Source organism: Delphinus delphis, chromosome 5 (assembly GCF_949987515.2).
Source record: "Delphinus delphis chromosome 5, mDelDel1.2, whole genome shotgun sequence".
In the NCBI taxonomy this organism is placed as follows: Eukaryota; Metazoa; Chordata; class Mammalia; order Artiodactyla; family Delphinidae; genus Delphinus; species Delphinus delphis.
In genome coordinates this window covers 84,022,628-84,041,998 of record NC_082687.1, presented here as the reverse complement: position 1 = coordinate 84,041,998, position 19,371 = coordinate 84,022,628, and positions in this window count along the sequence as shown.

The following is a 19,371-nucleotide window of genomic DNA, read 5'->3' as shown; positions in this document are numbered from 1 at the left end:
CACTTCAGACCTAGGGACACATACAGACTGAAAGTGAAGGGATGGAAAAAGATATTCCATGCAAATGGAAATCAAAAGAAAGCTGGAGTAGCAATACTCATGTCAGATAAAATAGACATTAAAATAAAGACTGTAACAAGAGATAAATAGGAACCCTACAAAATAGTCAAAGGATCAATTCAAGAAGAAGATATAGCATTTATAAATGTTTATGCACCCAACATGGAGTACCTCAATACATAAGGCAAATTCTTACAACCATGAAAGGGGAAATTGACAGTAACACAATAATAGTAGGGGACTTTAACACCCCACTTACACCAATGGACAGATCATCTAAACAGAAAATAAATAAGGAAACACAAGCTTTATATGACACAATAAACCAGATATATCTAATTGATATTTATAGAACATTCCACCCAAAAGTGGCAGAATACACTTTATTCTCAAGCGTACATGGAACACTCTCCAGGATAGATCTCATCTTGGGTCACAAATCAAGCCCTGGAAAACTTAAGAAAATTGAAATCATATAAAGCATCTTTTCTGACCACAACACTATGAGATTAGAAATAAATTACAGGAATAAAAGTGTAAAAAACATAAATGTATGGAGGCTACAGAGTGTGCAACTAAATAACTAAGAGATCACTGAAGAAATCAAAGAGAAATAAAAAAAATAAATAGAAACAAAAGACAATGAAAACATGACAACCCAAAACCTATGTGACATAACAAAAGCAGTTCTAAGAGGGGAGTTGATAGCAATTCAATCTCACCTCAGGAAACAAGAAAAATTTCAAATAAACAAAGTAACCCTACACTTAAAACAACTAGAGAAAGAAGAATAAAGAAAACCCAAAGTCAGTAGAGGGAAAGAAATCATAAAGTTCAGAACAGAAATAAATGAAATAGAAACAAAGAACAAAGATCAATAAAACTAAAAGGTGGTTCTTTGAGAAGACAGACAAAATTGATAAACCTTTAGCCAGACTCATCAAGAAAAAAAGGGAGAGGAGGCAAATCAATAAAATTAGAAATGAAAAAGGAGAAATCACAACTGACACTGCAGAAATACAAAAAAATTATGAGACTATGACAAACAACTCTATTCCAATAAAATGGACAACCACTAAGAAATGGACAAATTCTTGGAAAGGTACAATTTTCCAAGTCTGAACCAGGAAGAATTAGAAAATATAAACAGATCTATCGCAAGTAATGAAATTGAAACCACAATTAACAATCTTCCAACAAACAGAAGTCCAGGACCAGATGGCTTCACAGGAAAATTCTATCAAACATTTAGAGAAGAGCTAACACTGATCTTTCTCAAACTCTTCCAAAAAATTGCAGAGGAAGAAACACTCCTAAATTCATTCTATGAAACCACCATCACCCTTTTAGCAAAACCAGAAAAAGATATCACAAAAAAAGAAAATTATAGCCCCATATCACTGATGAACACTGATGCAAAAATCCTGTACAAACTACTAGCAAAGAGAATCCCATAGCACATTAAAAGGATCATCCACCATAATCAAGTGGGATTTATCCCAGGTATGCAAGGATACTTCAATAAACACAAATCAAACAATGTGATACACCACATTAACAAATTAAGGACTAAAAACCATATGATCATCTCAATAGATGCAGAAAAAATCTTTTGACAAAATTCAACACCCATTTATTTTAAAATCTCTCCTGAAAATGGGCATAGAGGGAACCTACCTCAACATAATAAAGGTCATATATGACAAACCCACAGCAAGCATCATACTCAATGTTGAAAAATGGAAAACATTTCCACTAAGATCGATCAGGAAGAAGACAAGGATATCTACTCTCATCACTGTAATTCAACATAGTTTTCAAAATCTTAACCACAGCAATCAGAGAAGAAAAATAAATAAAAGGAATACAAATTGGAAAATAAGAATTAAAACTCACTGTTTGCTGATGACATGATACTATACATAGAAAATCCTAAAGGTACCACCAGAAAGCTTCTAGAGCTCACCAATGAATTTGGTAAGGTTGCAGGATACAAAATTAATATATAGAAATCTCTGGCATTCCTATAGACCAACAGTGAAAAATCAGAAAGAGAAATTAAGGAAACACTCCCATTAACCACGGCAACAAAAAGAGTAAAATAACTAGGAACAAACCTGCCTAAGGAGGTGAAAGATTGTACTCAGAAAACTATAAAACACTGATGAAAGAAATTAAAGATGACATAAACAGATGGAGAAATATACCATGTCCTTGGATTGGAAGAATCAATATTGTGAAAATGACTATACTACCGAAAACAATCTACAGATTCAATGTAATCCCTATCAATCTACCAATGGCATTCTTCACAGGATTAAAACAAAAAATCTTACAATTCATATGGAAACACAACAGACCCCAAATAGCCAAAGGGATCTTGAGAAAGAAAAATGTAATTGGAGGAATCAGGTTCCCTGACTTCAAACTATACCACAAATCTACAATAATCAAGACAGTATGATACCAGCACAAAACAGAAATATAGATCAGTAGTACAGGATAGAATGCCCACAGATAAACCCATGGACCTATGGTCACTTTATCTTTGATAAAGGGGGCAAGAATATACAATGGAGAAAAGACAGCCTCTTCAATAAGTGGTGCTGGGAAAACTAGACAGCTATGTGTAAAAGAATGAAATACTACCTAACACCATACAGGAAAATGAACTCCAAATGCATTAAAGACTTAAATGTAAGACCAGACACTAAAAACTTTTAGAGGAAAAGATAGGAAAAACACTCTTTGACATAAACCACAGCAAGATCTTTTTTGAGCCACCTCCTAGAGTAACAGAAATAAAAACAAATATAAACAAATTGGATTTAATTAAACTTAAAAGCTTGGGCACAGCAAAGGAAACCATAAACAACACAAAAAGACAGCCCTCAGAATGGCAGAAAATATTTGTAAATGAAACAACAGACAAAGGATTACTTTCCAAAATATACAAACAGCTCATGGAGCTCAATATCAAATAAACAAAAAATCCAGTTTAAAAATGGGTGGAAGACCTAAAGAGACATTTCACCAAGGAAGATATACAGATGGCCAAGAGGCATATGAAAAGATGCTCAACGTCACTAATTATTAGAGAAATGCAAATCAAAACTACAGTGAGGTATCACCTCATACTGGTCAGAATGGTCATTATCAAAAAAGCTCTGAACAATAAATGCTGGAAAGGGTGTGGTGAAATATTCTTCACTGTTGGTGGGAATGTAAATTGATACAACCACTATGGAAAACAGTGTGGTGTTTCCTTAAAAAACTACAAATAGAACTACCATATGACCCAGCAATCCCACTACTGGGCATATGCCCTGAAAAAACCATAATTCAAAAGGAGTCATGTACCAAAATGCTCATTGCAGCTCTATTTACAATAGCCAGGAGATGGAAACAACCTAAGTGTCCATCATCAGATGAATGGATAAAGAAGATGTGGCACATATATACAATGGAATATTACTCAGCCATAAAAAGAAATGAAATTGAGCTATTTGTAATGAGGTGGATGGACCTAGAGTCTGTCATACAGAGTGAAGTAAGTCAGAAAGAGAAAAACAAATACCGTATGCTAACACATATATATGGAATCTAAGAAAAAAATAAAGGCCATGAAGAACGTAGGGGTAAGATGGGAATAAAGACACAGACCTACTACATTATGGACTTGAGGATATGGGGAGGGGGAAGGGTAAGCTGTGACAAAGTGAGAGAGTGGCATGGACATATATACACTACCAAATGCAAAATAGATAGCTAGTGGGAAGCAGCCGCATGGCACAGGGAGATCAGCTCAGTGCTTTGCTATGACCTTGAGGAGTGGGATAGGGAGGATGCGAGGAGGCTCAAGAGGGAGGGGATATGGGGACATGTGTATGCATATGGCTGATTCGCTTTGTTGTGCAACAGAAGCTAACACGGTGAAGCAATTATAATTGTGAAGCAATTATACTCCAATAAAGATCTATTAAATAATGAATTAATGAATAATTGGTGGAAACATACTTTATAAAATTATACAGAGTACATTTCCTGCACTCAAGGAATTTACAATTGTGTTAGAGACTATATACCTGAATAAATATGAGGAAAAAAGATATGATCTGTAAGTTCTATGAATATAGAGAAAATAATAAAGCCATAAGATTTTGGAGAAGGTAGTGACTATACCTAGTAAGTATGATAAGAAAAGGTTTCTCAAGTGATGGTAAACATCCCCCTAATCAAACAGTATAGGATGGATAGGATATTGATAATCAGACTTGTTATTGACAGTGACAAAACAGTAGAAAGTTCATAAATGAACTTTTGAATATGTTTTAAGAGTATTGTTTATAATTGTCATTGGGAGTTTGAATGGTTTTATATCTTAAGAGTCTTTAATCAGATGACATGGACTTTTGAACAAAGGCCCATCCAAAAAAATCTTATAGTCTAGAGGTAGGTAGAGGACAGTATAGGCATCTAATATAATCTAAAATAAAATATTTCATATCAGTCAAAGAACAGAAGTGTGTTCTGAAGTATCTCTACAAGTAGGAGAAGCCTATCATGGTATACTCCATAGCAATATGGGGACAAGTTTAGGTAGAAAGTTAGTGGTTCTTGAAAGTGAAGCTTCCATTCGTTCATTGGCTTTTTTTTTTTTTTTTTTTTTTTTGCAGTACGTGGACCTCTCACTGCTGTGGCCTCTCCCGTTGCGGAGCACAGGCTCCGGACGCGCAGGCTCAGCAGCCACGGCTCACGGGCCCAGCCGCTCCGCGGCACGTGGGATCTTCCCGGACCAGGGCACGAACCCGAGTCCCCTGCATCGGCAGGCGGACGCTCAACCACTGCGCCACCAGGGAAACCCCCGTTCATTGGCTTTTGATTCTTGCAAGATTTTAATAATATTTCTTTTCTTTTAATTTGCTGATGAAAAATTTTTAATTATATTTAACAGTATATTTATTCTTACGTATTTTAAATACTTGTATAAGGCACAGCATGGAACCAATAATGTCATATAATACATGGCTAATTGATCATTATTTGTCTTTTCTGTTTTTCTTGCTAATGCAGATACTTCTTAATGCAGTCTCTCTTTTCATCCTGATCTTAACCATCTCTTTAATCCAGCCTCAGTTTCACGAAAGAGTTGGTTTCTAAATGATAGTGTCCAATAATTATGAACAGTGTTCTATAATTTTCTATATAACTACTTCTGTAAAATAATTGAAATCTAATTTTATAGTTGCAACAGTTGCTAGAGTTTATGACCACATATTTGGAATTTTGTACAGTAATACTTTGTTAGCTTATCTATTCATTTAATTACATTTCACTTTTCCTTAAATAGATAGCACACTCCCTGAAACTCTAGAACATGCTTTATTTTTCTGTATATGCAGAGAGGTAGATACATCTTTACTATTTCCTTTCAGACACTCATAGATAGTTCCTGTTTTGCTGTTAAGTGCCTATGGATGTGTCAAATCCCATTCACCCCATTGGTAAGAGATAGATTCCTATCCTATGATTATGGGGATGACCAAATACATGACATCAGATACTAGGCAGATGAGATTGATATTTTTAGTCACATATACTCACAGCCCCGGGGACAAGAACACTACATTGCTACAAAGGGCCCCACTGGGGTTGCACTTGGGAACAGAGTAAAAAATCAAGGACAAGAGAGTGTCAAGAGAGTCAGGGACCTCTGGTTCCCATGGGTGGATACGATTAGCTTGTTTGCATAATTCCATGGGCAGGCAGGGAGCTGAAGCCCACTTTTCAGTGATAAGCATGAACAGTGTTTGATTCCCATGGATAGGAATTTTGTTTGGCTAGGGGGCTTAACTGTGGAAACAGAGCAGGAAGGGGAGCTTGTGGTTAGACTGTTCCAAGTCCACCTGATTTTCCCTACATATCAAGGTGCAAATTATATTTGGTCTTACTTTTAGGACTTATATCACTGGGTGTCAGCAAATGACCTTTTGGGCTGTGGAAATTACTCATTGTGATGTGCTGTTGATTTCTATCCTATATATATCATGCCAAGGCACGTTCTTCATTGGTGCCCTCAGACAACTGAGAGAGCACAAGCAGAAAACCCAGTTGTGTTTCCCTCACATACTATTTTGAGAAAGACATAGATTCCTTCTCCAATGTAAACTCTTGGAGATTGTCCAGCCATAAGGATATCAAAATTGAATCTCCTAGGAGAGAACTTCAGCATCAAATACTGTTACACTACTCACTAAACCTGATATTTAAAAGACTCCACAGTTTGGCTAAAACTTAATATTTTAGCCTTGTTTCTCACCTTCGTGAAACCTCTATAATCTATTTAAATTTCTTCCTTTGTTATCTCCCAAACACATTTTGATCTTTCCTGACCTTAGGTCAAATATTAGTAGGCTTCCATCATTAGTTAAAATTCTTACTGTATGAATGATCTCTCTGGTCCTTATTTTTCTTGTCTATGAAAGAGAGAAATAATATTATACACTTTGTTTTCTGTTGTGAAAATTAAATAAAAGAGTAGATCTAAATTACTCATCACAGGGTTATACATAACATAAATGTTTGATAAATGTTATGAATATATAATATCATTTCTGTCAATACAGTCTTGATTTATAGAAAAAGCTTGAGGGAAGATTAATTATGGCATTGTCATTGCTTACTTACAGTAACATTTTATCACTAAAACATAAATTTTTCATATAGTCACATAATGGAAAATTTAACAACCATTAAAAATTGCATGAAATTTAAATGCATAAAATAATGATAACATTAGCACTAAAAATTGTTTATTTATATTATAGAAGAAAAAGTAAAATAAAAAGTTTACTAAAGAGAATGTGATGAAAACCCCAGGTTAAGGGTTGTCTACATAGAAAAATAAAACCTGAAAATATATACAATATAATGTTTTTCTTTATATAACTAGATTATGCCAGTTTTGCTTATTTTCCGTTTTCTAATTTTACAAAATATACCATCATATTATTCTAATACATTCTTGAAGCCTTACCAGATCATCTTACTTTCTGGACATGGCACTTTCCTTTGAATTGTGAAAGATTTTTGTTGTCTGTTTCAGCCACACATCAATTATCCATATGGCCTTCAGTTTTGTCTGTGTTGTAGAGATGTCATGATCATCCATGACAATATAACATACTAAAAATATGACTTAAAAATAGTTATTACACTATATTATTATGTGGCTTCAGAATCTAGGTTGTATTTTTGCTGGGCAATTCTGGGTGTCAACTGGAGTTACATGACAGACTTCAGAGAGCAGGTGGGATGAGCTGGAGGATCCAAGACAGCTTGCTCATATGTATGTCTGACATGATATTACAGATGGCTGGGAGACTAGGTTCAGCTGTCCCCATCACCCATGGAGTATCAGGGGCTTTTCATGTCATCTCTTAGCAGGATATTCATATTTCTAACATGCTGGGTTAGGGAATCCCTGAGATCAAACTGGAAGTTACCAGTCCTCTTAAAATTCTGACCTCTAACTGCCATAACATTATTTCCACCACCCTCTGTTGATTGCACACTCACAGATCAGTCTAAATTCAAAAAGAAGGAAAATAAATCTCACCTCTCAGTGGAAGGAGAATATATTATTTTTGGCCTAATCTCTAATTTTCCAGAGGAAGGTAAATGAAAATTTTATTATAATTCTGATAAAATTTTGGTATTTTTTTAGTGCTTTATATTATATGTGTGCTTTAATGTGAATTAAATATTTAATATCTTTAGATATTTAAATATTTATAACAAACTCAAAAAAGTTACTACTACTATATCACCAGTTTGTAGTGTTTGAGATGTTCTGATAAATAGTACCATTTTCCTTTTCAAAGTTCTACACTGATCAAGACACAAAGGATCAGTATATGAAGACTAGAAAACAACAGCTTTATAACTGGAAAATATGATATTGAAGAATAAGGCTCATATCTGGGCATTACTAGGTTTCATAAAATTAGTCAAACTGACTCATGCAAGGAGCGACAGCCATTCCCTGTAAGGCAGAAAGCAGAGCAGAGCATATATTGTCTGTTTTCTAGCCTGCTTTCAAGAGAACTAAGAGAATTAGGACAGGTTTCACATGCCAATTTTCTCATTTCTCTTCCCCAGGAAAGGATTGTGTACCTTGATGAAATGATGCCAAAGAATGAAAAGGAGTGAGCATAAGGCAACCATACCTAGACACATGAAAAATTTGCCAATGAGAATACCAAGAATTAAAGAAGTTAAAAGATGTTTGCAAGACTTCAAAAATAGAGAGTTGCAGATTGAGACCTTGAATCTAGACCTTCTAAGCCCAGTTCTGCAAGGTATTTGCAGAAATGAATTTCTGTTGCTTACAAGCCACCAGTCTATGGTGTTTTGTTATATCACCCCAAATGGACTAAGATAGTCTTTCTTAATGCAATCACTTAATTTATCTTGGTGGCATGTGCCAATCTATAAAGTGATTGCAAAAATGTGTAGACCGTTAGTCGCTATGTATTGGAACACTTAGGGCAATGCTCCCCCAGTGTGTGTCTGTGGCAACATTTGCTCAAAACAATGTCAAAAAGGGGATTTAGGTAGAAAATTCTAAGTAATTCTAAATCTTCCTCATTATTTTAACAGATGTTTTAGTGATCAAACTTTCTCCAATAGAAAATTTGCAATGGCAGCTCCATGAAGTTTGAAATTGAACTCAGAATAGTTTTAGAATTTAAACTGGTTTTATCTTTAGTGCTTTAAATGCCATGGACTTTATGACTTTACTCATATGTTTACCTGAATAAGGATTCCAGCCACAAATATTGGAAATATAAAAAATGATATTTATAATAGGGGTTGAAGTTTATCTGTTTTTTAAACTTTGTCCATAATTTCTAAAAAGGAGTCACGTTCCATTTATGCTATTTTATTTTCAGATTCGTCCCTTGCTACATGAATATTTTTTATCTGTATGTTTATCTATATCTATACACATACAAGGAAGTGGAGATAGAGTAGAAGGGAAAAATAAGCAGGAAAAAGTGTCTCAAAGCCAAGCATTTAAAATGTTTAAGTTTGGGGGAATTCCCTGGCAGTCCAGTGGTTAGGACTTGGCACTTTCACTGCCGGGGCCCAGGTTCAATCCCTGGTTGGGGAGCTAAGATCCCTCAGGCAGCGTGGGAAAAAAACTTGTTTAAGTTTGTATTAGAAGAGAGTGAAACTATTGAAAAACATCTAAGTCGATGGTTTGAAGGTAGCCAGCATTCTAAAGGCCACTGTGTTGGAATTATGTAGTCTGTAAATATGACACATCACGAATATTGGGTCAACAATTTTTGTAAAACTTTTCATCATTCTTTTAAAAATAGATATCCAAGTAAGTGATATGTAACATCACAAGGTATTGACGAGGAAAGAGTTGGGGTCCAGTGGACACCAGAGATTAGTCAATGAGATATTTATAGTATTTATTATCAGTCTAAGTTTTACAAATCTGTGCCATCTTTGACAATCTGATTGCTGTTTTCTAAACGTATTACACTTAATGTTCTTTGGGGGGTGTGTGTGTGTGTGTGTGTGTGTGTGTTAAGGAGAAAGCAAGCAATATGCCATCTAGAGGGAATAGTTGGAAGGAAAATCCTCTATCAAGATCATTTGTGTCTTGGGATCTCTTAACTGCTGATGGAGATTTCAGTTTCAGTGCTGTGAAGGCATTGTGTATACACAGGCAAGATCATTGTCCGATTTTTCTCTCATTGATACAACTTTTCAATTTAGGGGGTCACAGATGGACAGGACAGCAACCAGAAAGAACCAGAAGTGGGAAAAAGTTTAGAGGGGAAGGCATGTACTGAGAATTGAAACTACAGAACTAGACTCCTATTCTCAATTCTAGCTCAAGGTAGAGTTAAAACCTGGGCATACATGAGAATGAAACTGGGAATCACAGCAAGGGCTGGAGTAAATTAAGATATTTTAAGTTACTATTTTCAATTTCCCCAGGCTCATGTTTATTGATTAGCAAATGGATTGTGCCCAAGTGGATAGGACGGCACAAGCACATAGTAATGGATATTCAGTGTTAGCAAAGTCAAAACTATAACTCCTTGAAGAGAAACTTTGAAGGATATATTCCATGCATAATAGGTTACATTTCTGCTCTCCACCAACCCAAGATGCAGACAAAGTTCTCCTACCCAGGAGCAGCACTATGTTGTTCTTCAGCATGTGAGCAAGTAGATTGGATCTACTTAGACACTTAGACTTGAAAGGACAAAAACTGCCTAGTGCCTTATATCCTTTTTGGTGTTTTGTTTTCCATTAAAAAATTATCTTAAAACAAGTAATATTGTGTTCAGGTAAGACTTTGAGGGAAAAATACTTTAGACTCAGGAAAACAGAGAGTTTTTTTAGAGTAGAAAGAGGATAGACCTTGAAAGCTGAGGTTTATTTTACTGATTATGCATGAAATTGGGAAAGTTATTTAACGCTTAAGATCTACAGATTGTACATATTAGGATTAATAAAGCTTTATTGGCCTTTTTAAGTATAATTCAAGCAAGAAGTGCATACAGTGAAATCAGTAAATGTCAGTTTACTCTCTGATTTATTTTGTTTTCTGATGCTCAAGTTAGCCTCCAGGAAGCCCAGCTCTTCAGGGTAGCCTGCGCTGACTGGTGCTCCCTGCAGGTCATCTCTGCATTTTTTGGAAGTCAGTGGAAAGAAACAGACATCACCACCTGATGTGTTCTTGAAGTGATATAGAATTGGGAATATAAGTGATTCAATATAAATAACCACAGTATAAATTGAAAGAAGAGACCCTAATTTACTCCTAAAATTACCTTCGTATGTGTAAATATAAATATAATTATTGTGCTTCATTGGATGATTCTAATTTTTAAATAAAATGAAATGAAATTAGGGCAATGAAAGTCTCGTGTTGTCATTTACCATTAAAAAACTGTTAAATATGAATCTTTCCCGTCAACCATTCACTCAAATAAAGAGAAGGAAAGGGAGAGAGAGAGTAGGATAAAGAGAAAAAATATTTTTAGACAGTATTATAAATCTTCAGTATAAGAATAACTTTTTTATAATGGCCTATGGAAATTTGTTTATTTAGAAGGTACTTAAAACATGCACAATACTATAAATTGTAGCAAAGTATATGTTTCTCTTTGCTAATGATTATAGCTACCATTTATGGAATGCTTATTACATGCTTATTACATGGCAGGCAGAGTACAAAGAATTTTATATTTTCACACAATTCCCCCCACAAACCTCCCTGAAAAAGGTATTTTAATATTTCTAGTACTCAAGTGAGAAACATAAAACTTAGAGCACATGTGTAACTTATATAGCTTAATGCCATATATCTATTAATACTAGATCCTAATTTCTATCTGAATGACCTAGAAGCCATTACTTTTTTTAAAGAAAAGACTTTATTTCTTGAAAGGATTTATGATGATACATGAGATGTACAGATGATGGCTTTATGATGATACATGAAAGAGAGAGAGATGCATGTGTAACTTACTAATGATTTATGATATAAACAACTTTTTGTCATTTATTCATGGTATTTATTTATGGCATGAGGGCAAAGGCTTATGTCAATTATCCCCCTCACCACATATTTCATCCAAAATCAACTATTTGCTACCTCCCTTTTACAGGCCAGATTTTGAAGAGAATTCTTCCCTTTCAAATATCACATGTCAAATTCCTACATATAATGTAAAAATCATTCCATAAAATAAATCTTTCATAAATCTTCCCTGCGATTTTTGAGATGACCAACACATACTTCTTTAAGTGTATATAGAATTTTAAAAATATTGCTATATTATTAGCTTCCATCATGACTTTATGTACTGCTCATCTTCCTTACTCTTCCAAATGCTCTTTGTTGGAAGAGTTTGTGCTGTATTAATCATTTAAAAAGTATGTATATACAGTTTTGACTCCCCTATCTTGCACACAGTAGATTATTCAGTAAAGACAGGTGCTGTGGTGGTAAACACAAGCATAGTTCACGAAAGCTTTGAACCTAAGTTTTCACGCATGGCAAGATTGCAAACAGATTCTTTAAAGTTGAGTGTGATCCCACAAATTGATCTGATCAATGAATGTGAGGAGAAGACACATGTCATTTTCTAGGTAGAAGGCAGCACATGGTCTGCCATGCCCACTTCCATCTGTCAGGACTCCAGGCTTATGGCCCTTGTTTAGATAAGAATAAAACAAAACAAACAAACAAAAAAAGATAACTGGTCTCATAGACCACATTGCTACCTTTTCCAATATTAATGAGACTGGAATCAGACGTGGCTCTCTATCACCTTTACACTTTGACAAGACAATACCTGGCCACCTTCTCTGAATGTGCTGTGACAAGAGAAACATTTTGAGGCACATCAGCTTTATGTTTTCCACCTGAAAACCAACTTACAAGATGCTTTGGAGTCAAAAGTCCAGGGTGTATTTATTTCATCCTTTTTATACATAATTTGATTTATTTGTAGCCTTCAAGTTCTATTTTTTTTTTCCTGGCCTGATTTGCAATTTTCAACATACTGTGTGCAGCTAGGACTTGTTATGACAAAAAGATGTGTTTAAATATGCAATTGTTTTAGTAGCTCACTTATGTCTTTGTAGCTCAGTTTAATCTTGTCAGACATAATGTAGATAATTATAGCAGCAAAAATACAAATTAATTACATATCCTCTTGATTTCTGATGTTGTGCTACCCTACAATGCAGTGAGGTTTTGATGTCACACTTAAAAATCCTTAATGAATAATCCTCAGTTCCATTTACACAAAGCTAAATAAATAAAAACCTTGTTTTATTATTCTTTAGATGTTTAATTTTAAAGCAATTTTAAAATAAGTATTAAACTAGTTGTAATAAAAATATCACAGACTTGGAATACAAATGTAATCATGTCAATATACACATCAGGTTAGGAATCGTGAATCTGGTTTATATGACACATTTATCCTACTATTCTAGCACTTTGAAAGATGCCATTATATAAAATAATTTAAATTGAAATTCACTTTTAAAATAACTATGGCATAGTTTTAAGTAAATTAACTACTAGTGTGTTCAAGAATATGGATTTTTTTTGTTTTGCATTTTCTCATCATAGTATAAAATGGAATCCATATGGCACAATGATTTATAGGAGGGGTTGGCCAATTCATTGCCTTTTCTTTTAATTAAAGTTTTATTGGAACTTGGGCATGCCCATTAATTTACATATTGTCTATATGTACATTCAGAACTGATTCACAGTTAAACCTAACTGTTAACACTAACCCTAACACTAACCCTACACTTGACCAAGGGTTAGAGTTGAGTAGGGCAGAGTTGAGTAGTTTATGACAGAGACCATATAGTCCAAAAGCATTTATTACCCAGTCCTTTACACAAAAAGTTTGTTGACCTCACATTTAGAATATGAGCATCGAGTCAAGAAACATAATTCTGCCATTTTATAGCTTATAACGGCCAAATTACATAGCTTTTTTTAAAACTTCATTTTTAAATTTTCATGTATAGCTTTATCTCTAAATTTTAAATTTATAATCTAAAGATTATAATACTACTTGTATCAAGCTAATCTGATGTTTAAATGGAAGAAGGTATATACATTGTTTAGTCTGGTGTCTGGTCCAGAGAAATTCCTTAATAAAGATCACGTTGTTATTATTGATTCTGTCTTTGTTCTTGTTATGTATGACCTTTCTTCGTAGGACTGCCTGAGCAACATCCACTTGTATATACATTATTAGACTGTCAATGTTTACATAACGTAAATTATGAAATTATTAATGTAGTTCCAACATAGTCAAAGAGACTCTCTTAGTGTGTTATTATATGTACTAGAGTGTCATAGAAGTATATTTTAAAAATCTATATTTCTAAGGTTAAAACATTTACAAGAGATTCTCTGAGCACACTTAGAGTTGACATGTTCAGCACCTGTAAAATGTAGGTCATATATAGGTTGTGACTTTGAAGACATAAAGATCAATTTGGTAATGCATATTCATTCAAATCTCCATGAAAGGATTAAATAAATGAATGAGTTTCCTAATGAAGTTAGGCTTCCTCCTTCCTCCCTACAAAGTATAACCTAAGTATAAACTGAAACCATGTAAAAAAGAGAGTCTCTAATGCCAAATAAGTGTGAGTCTCTAATACTATTTTAAACAATTTTATGGCTTGACAAAAGGCCTTATACATTCATTTATTCTTCTAAAAAATTAAGTTTATCCTGCACATCATTCTTTGCACATATGTCCAAAGGGTTTGCTGCACTGAGGTGCTCTGGTTTATGGTTTCCTTCTCCTGCTGTCAGTGAGAAGTATATGCACAGGTCATCTCTAGGGATAGGATGCAAAGGACTAAGCTCACAGTGGACACAGGGGCAGACCTAGAGGAACATCACTGTGGCATGCTGCATGTATAGAGGTGAATGCAACATTATGGATATTTTTCACATAGCTAAATTTTGAAATCCATACCTAAACCTAGGCAGTTTATAGACAATTGATGCTGAATTTTTTCAAAAGTTGGAACACTATAACCTCTTGATCTTTCCATCTTTAGGTCATTTGTATATAAGTAACGTCTTCACTTCTTGAAATTGCCTGAACAATTTCTTTCTTCTTGGCAAAATTTCCATTACCCCAGATAAAACAATGATAGTCTGTCATTTCTCTATTAATATTTCCACTAAAGTATTTATCTAAACTGCTTTGAAAATGCAGTGACCTGGAATCTTTCTTGTTATGGAATTTGTCTTTGCATTTGTTAAGACTAGTTGTTAAACAACCTAGAATTATGTTAAAATGTGTAACAATATAAAAGTATGGATGGATTGGAAGTTTGATTGTATATCTTAAAGGTGATTTTTTTCTGTATGCTAAACATATTTTCATAGGTCTGCGTAGGAAATCAAGAGAACTCACTATTCAGCCTACCTCATCAAACATTATTAAGCACCACATGAGAAAGTCAAGTATTCCCAGGGACCCTTTTTTAAATTCAGATAGTGCTCCATACTTAGTTAAGTTTCTATAAATCAATAAGCACCTTACATGATTATTAGCACATCTGGATGCTGGCTGTTAGAGTTTTACAGGCACTCTAGAAGCAGCATTGCTTAGTATTCATATTTGGTGTTCACATAAAGCACAGGGTATTTTCAAGCAATTTACAAGCTGTCAGGGTTCAGGAGCCACTGATCAAAATTTATTGAAAATTGAAGAACAGGAGAAGGTAAGAGAGAAAGAACTAAATGGAGAAATGTGGCTTGTAGCCAAGAAATAAATTCTTACATAGTATTTGCTGCTCATGTGCTCTAGAAAATTAGGTAGATTGTAGATTATTGAATACATTTTCCAGAAACTACAGGAATAGAGAAACCAAGGAGATAGAAATTCTCCAGGAGGCTGAGGGCGTTGATTATCATCTGGTTACTCATTCATTACCTTTAACCTGTCTCTCTAAGTTTGAAGCTATGCTTTAAAAGAGTTGGGGATTAGAGACAAAACAGCAAGGAAATCAGAAGAAATCTATAGCTGAAGACATGGTAGAGATGATACTGGCATGAATAAGGTTAAACACACACACTTGCACACATAATTAGACCCTACAACTGGGAGGTTTTGAGATGAAGGAGGGGCCTATTAATGATGAGGTCAGGACATCAGGCATAAACTGGGACTGGCCCTATGCACCTGCAGAGAACAATCCCCCTGTATAAATTATGAGCACGTTCTCTAACCTACTAATAGCACTAATAAAACTCAACCAAATCATTCACAGTTTTGCATAAAACCACCTTACAGACACATTTATTTTGAGATAATTCATCACAGCATTTTTTTAAATGAAATTTTGTTTCATATCAAATGTAACTATTTAGAGCCATACCTCAGTGTTAACATGGGATTCACAGAAAGCTTTCTCTCTGCCCCCTAAGTGTTCTTGTCCTTACTTTTGTCTCTGTTCATGTATAGTTTAATTTGTGCCACAGGAAAGACATGCTCTGATTTGCAATGATTTCAATAACTTACCTGTAGGCAAATTTTTAAAAGGAAATACCTGCAGACACCAGCCAGGAGGTACGTTTATGGTGAGGCACAGCCACATTCATTTGACATTACTGTTTTGCGGGTTATATTTCCAGTTGATGTGCTTCAGATTTTTTTTTTCAGGTCTACTTGTCTGTACTTTTCAAACTGAAAAACATTTACTTGTTTTGAACCAGATTCCTGACCCTTTTGGGTTCACACATTTTTTTTCCATTTCATCACTATTTATTTTCTTTTTACATAACTCTACTATTGATAATTTTATGTCACTGTCACTCTCTTCTGCTGTTCCTTTTACTTCATGTAAAATGAGTTTTCAAGAAGATGATAGACATTAGCCTCAACTGAATGTTTTCTCACAAACACATTTTCATGTATAGTTTTGTTTCAATTATCATGTTCAAAGCTCTGCTTAACTCAACAAATAAAATATCTTTTAAACCAAGTAACAAATTTATATTGAATATGTAAGTAGCCATCTGGATTTGGGTAACAATTCTGTAATAAGTTGTTACCTACATCTGTTGCATTAAGAAGTGGTGTGGTTAAATTAACTTATACAGAGACTGGTCCTCTTGCCTAAGCATGAACATTGTGGTTGACTGGGATGCCGTTCCTACCATTACAAATGCTATCTAGTTAGTTGGGGTTTTTAAATAGAAAGTTTAGACAAAAGAGTATTATTTGGGAACAATTCAAACCACATACAATGGTTTGCCATCCCCTGAATGTGCCATGTTGTTTTACATCACCATGGGATTCTCTCTGCCTGAAGGGATGTATGCTACTTCCTCAACTTCATTAACTCCTTGCCAGCTTCATGACTCAACCTAGATGGTACTTATTATAAAGCGAGTTTCTTCAAACTTGGTTTGTTCATTTTCCCTTCTCTCTTTGGTGGAAGACTCTTCCCTTCTCTTTTTTTCTAAACCCCATATGAAACACTTCTTTCAGTGTAAGAAAGTTCAGGCTTTAGGGCAACGACCCTAGCCCTTAACCTCACAAAATGAAACAAAATTTTCTCCATGGTGCTTACTCCTTCATCTCTTCTGAGCATCCTTTGACCCCAAAAAAGTGGTCTGTCTTAAGTACTGTCTCTGTAATTTTGCTTTTAACTCTTTATTGCACACATTGCTCTAGACAGTATTAACTTTTATAAAAAAAACACTATTGATTCATTTCTGAAATCAGAGGTTACATGAAAAGCTAGCAAGCATTTTCCAGTACAACTCACAATCCTTGCTTATGTATATGTATTTTAGTATCTTGCCAATCTTCCTGCATACTATTGTGCAAATACAATGGTAGCTCATTAACTCTTATAAGACCAACATTATTTCTTCCACAGTTATCGATAATTTAGTCTTCCAGTTATGGAAGTATGTACCTCATGTTGAGGTATCCTTTAATTTGCCCTTACACACCATTTTTTCCCCTTTAGCTCCTGGTAAGATGTTCAATGATGTTAGGAAAAGACAAATTCCATCATAACAAACTTCAAGAACCAGTGTAAAACTCATCTGAGAATTAAACAAGTTAGCCAATGAGTGAGGTTTGGTAATTTTTTTGTGTGTATAGGATTTGTCTCATGACAATAATGAAATGGTACCTTAACATGATAATGTTGTTACAGTGAACACTAGGGAGAAAATAGGCAAGTAAAACCCACCCACTTTGTAAAAACTCAACCTGGTGGAGTAATCAGTTAATCCAAGTACCAATTAAAGCTATGGAAGAATAATTGATCCTGAGACATCTGTAGTCAGGCTGAATGTATTTAACTTAAATGTGTGAATAGTACTGTAGTCCCAGGCCATTTCTGCCCAGTCAAATGAGAGGTACATGATGGAAATTGGTTTAGCTAATTCAAGACCATACTGGCCATATTACCTGAAAATTAACATGTAGGCTTTAGTCAGTTAATTAAAAAATTAAATATATAAACAACATCAGTTTGAGCATCTAAACAAAGTACTACCATAGACTCAGAGAACATTATACTGTCTACATTTTGCCAGCTCTAATAAGGTGTCACAGACTGTAATTTTCAGTGTCCCTTATAAAAGCAGAGCAAGTCCAAGTTTCGCAGAGTACAAAATCATGCTAACTATGTACATTAAAGATTTTGCTAGGGAAAAAAATATCAAGAACATAATAGTAATTAACTAGGATCAAAGTTACAGATTATTACATATCATGTTTTACAACAACCTTAAAAGGCAGTTACTGTTATTATTTCTATTTAAAGATACAGGAAACTAAAGAACAGAGGATGCTTGCAGTTTGCAAAGGGTGTCAGTCATTGGTAGAGGCAAGATTTGTGCTATAGGTATTGTAGCTACAGAGAACATGCTCTTAAGACATAGGTTATAGCTCCCCTTTTCCACTTACGTGCCCCAATTTCCTCCGGCTCCAGACTTATATATTTTGATGCAGGGGGAACTGTGTCAACAAGATAAAGGACTTTATTCGTGATTTAGGGCAATAAAAGGATAAACTACACTACTTTTCATTGATGGAAGGAATTTTCTCCTCAATCAATACTCATTTCTGTATTTCTAGCTGGGTATCATCATCAGAACTGAGAAAGCTGGGGCTACCTTAAAATTTGCTGTGTCTTCCATTAAGTCAAATGTATTAATCCTCATACTCTAAGGAAAGAAATACTAACCTGCTCTCTTAAAATCCCTTTCAAAAACAAAGAGGAATCAATAAAATCTAGAATACTAATATGGTTGATGATATTAGAGATGAATGAAGCTTTCTAAGGAAATAATATATAAAGCGCATTTTTTCATAATTTTTTCTTTTGCCTTAAATTTCTGAACTGGAAAACAAAGATAATGTATGCAAGTGAAATGTATGTATGTGCTTTCTATTGGATAATACATATCACGCTATGTTCAGGGATAAGACACTTAAAATGTTCAAATTATAAAATCTCTATTTTAAGTGAGTTAGTTTACTTTATTCTAAATTGAGCCAATATTTTATTCAAAATTAAACCAATGGTCTCTGAACTTGATGCCTCAACTTTCACAATATATTTTCCTCTGTAACTACAAAACGTAAAATTTTGTACAAAATCACACATACAAATTTTAAATAAGTATCCCTTGGAAAGACATTTAGCATCAATTTGATTCATATATATATTATAGAATGGCAGTGAATC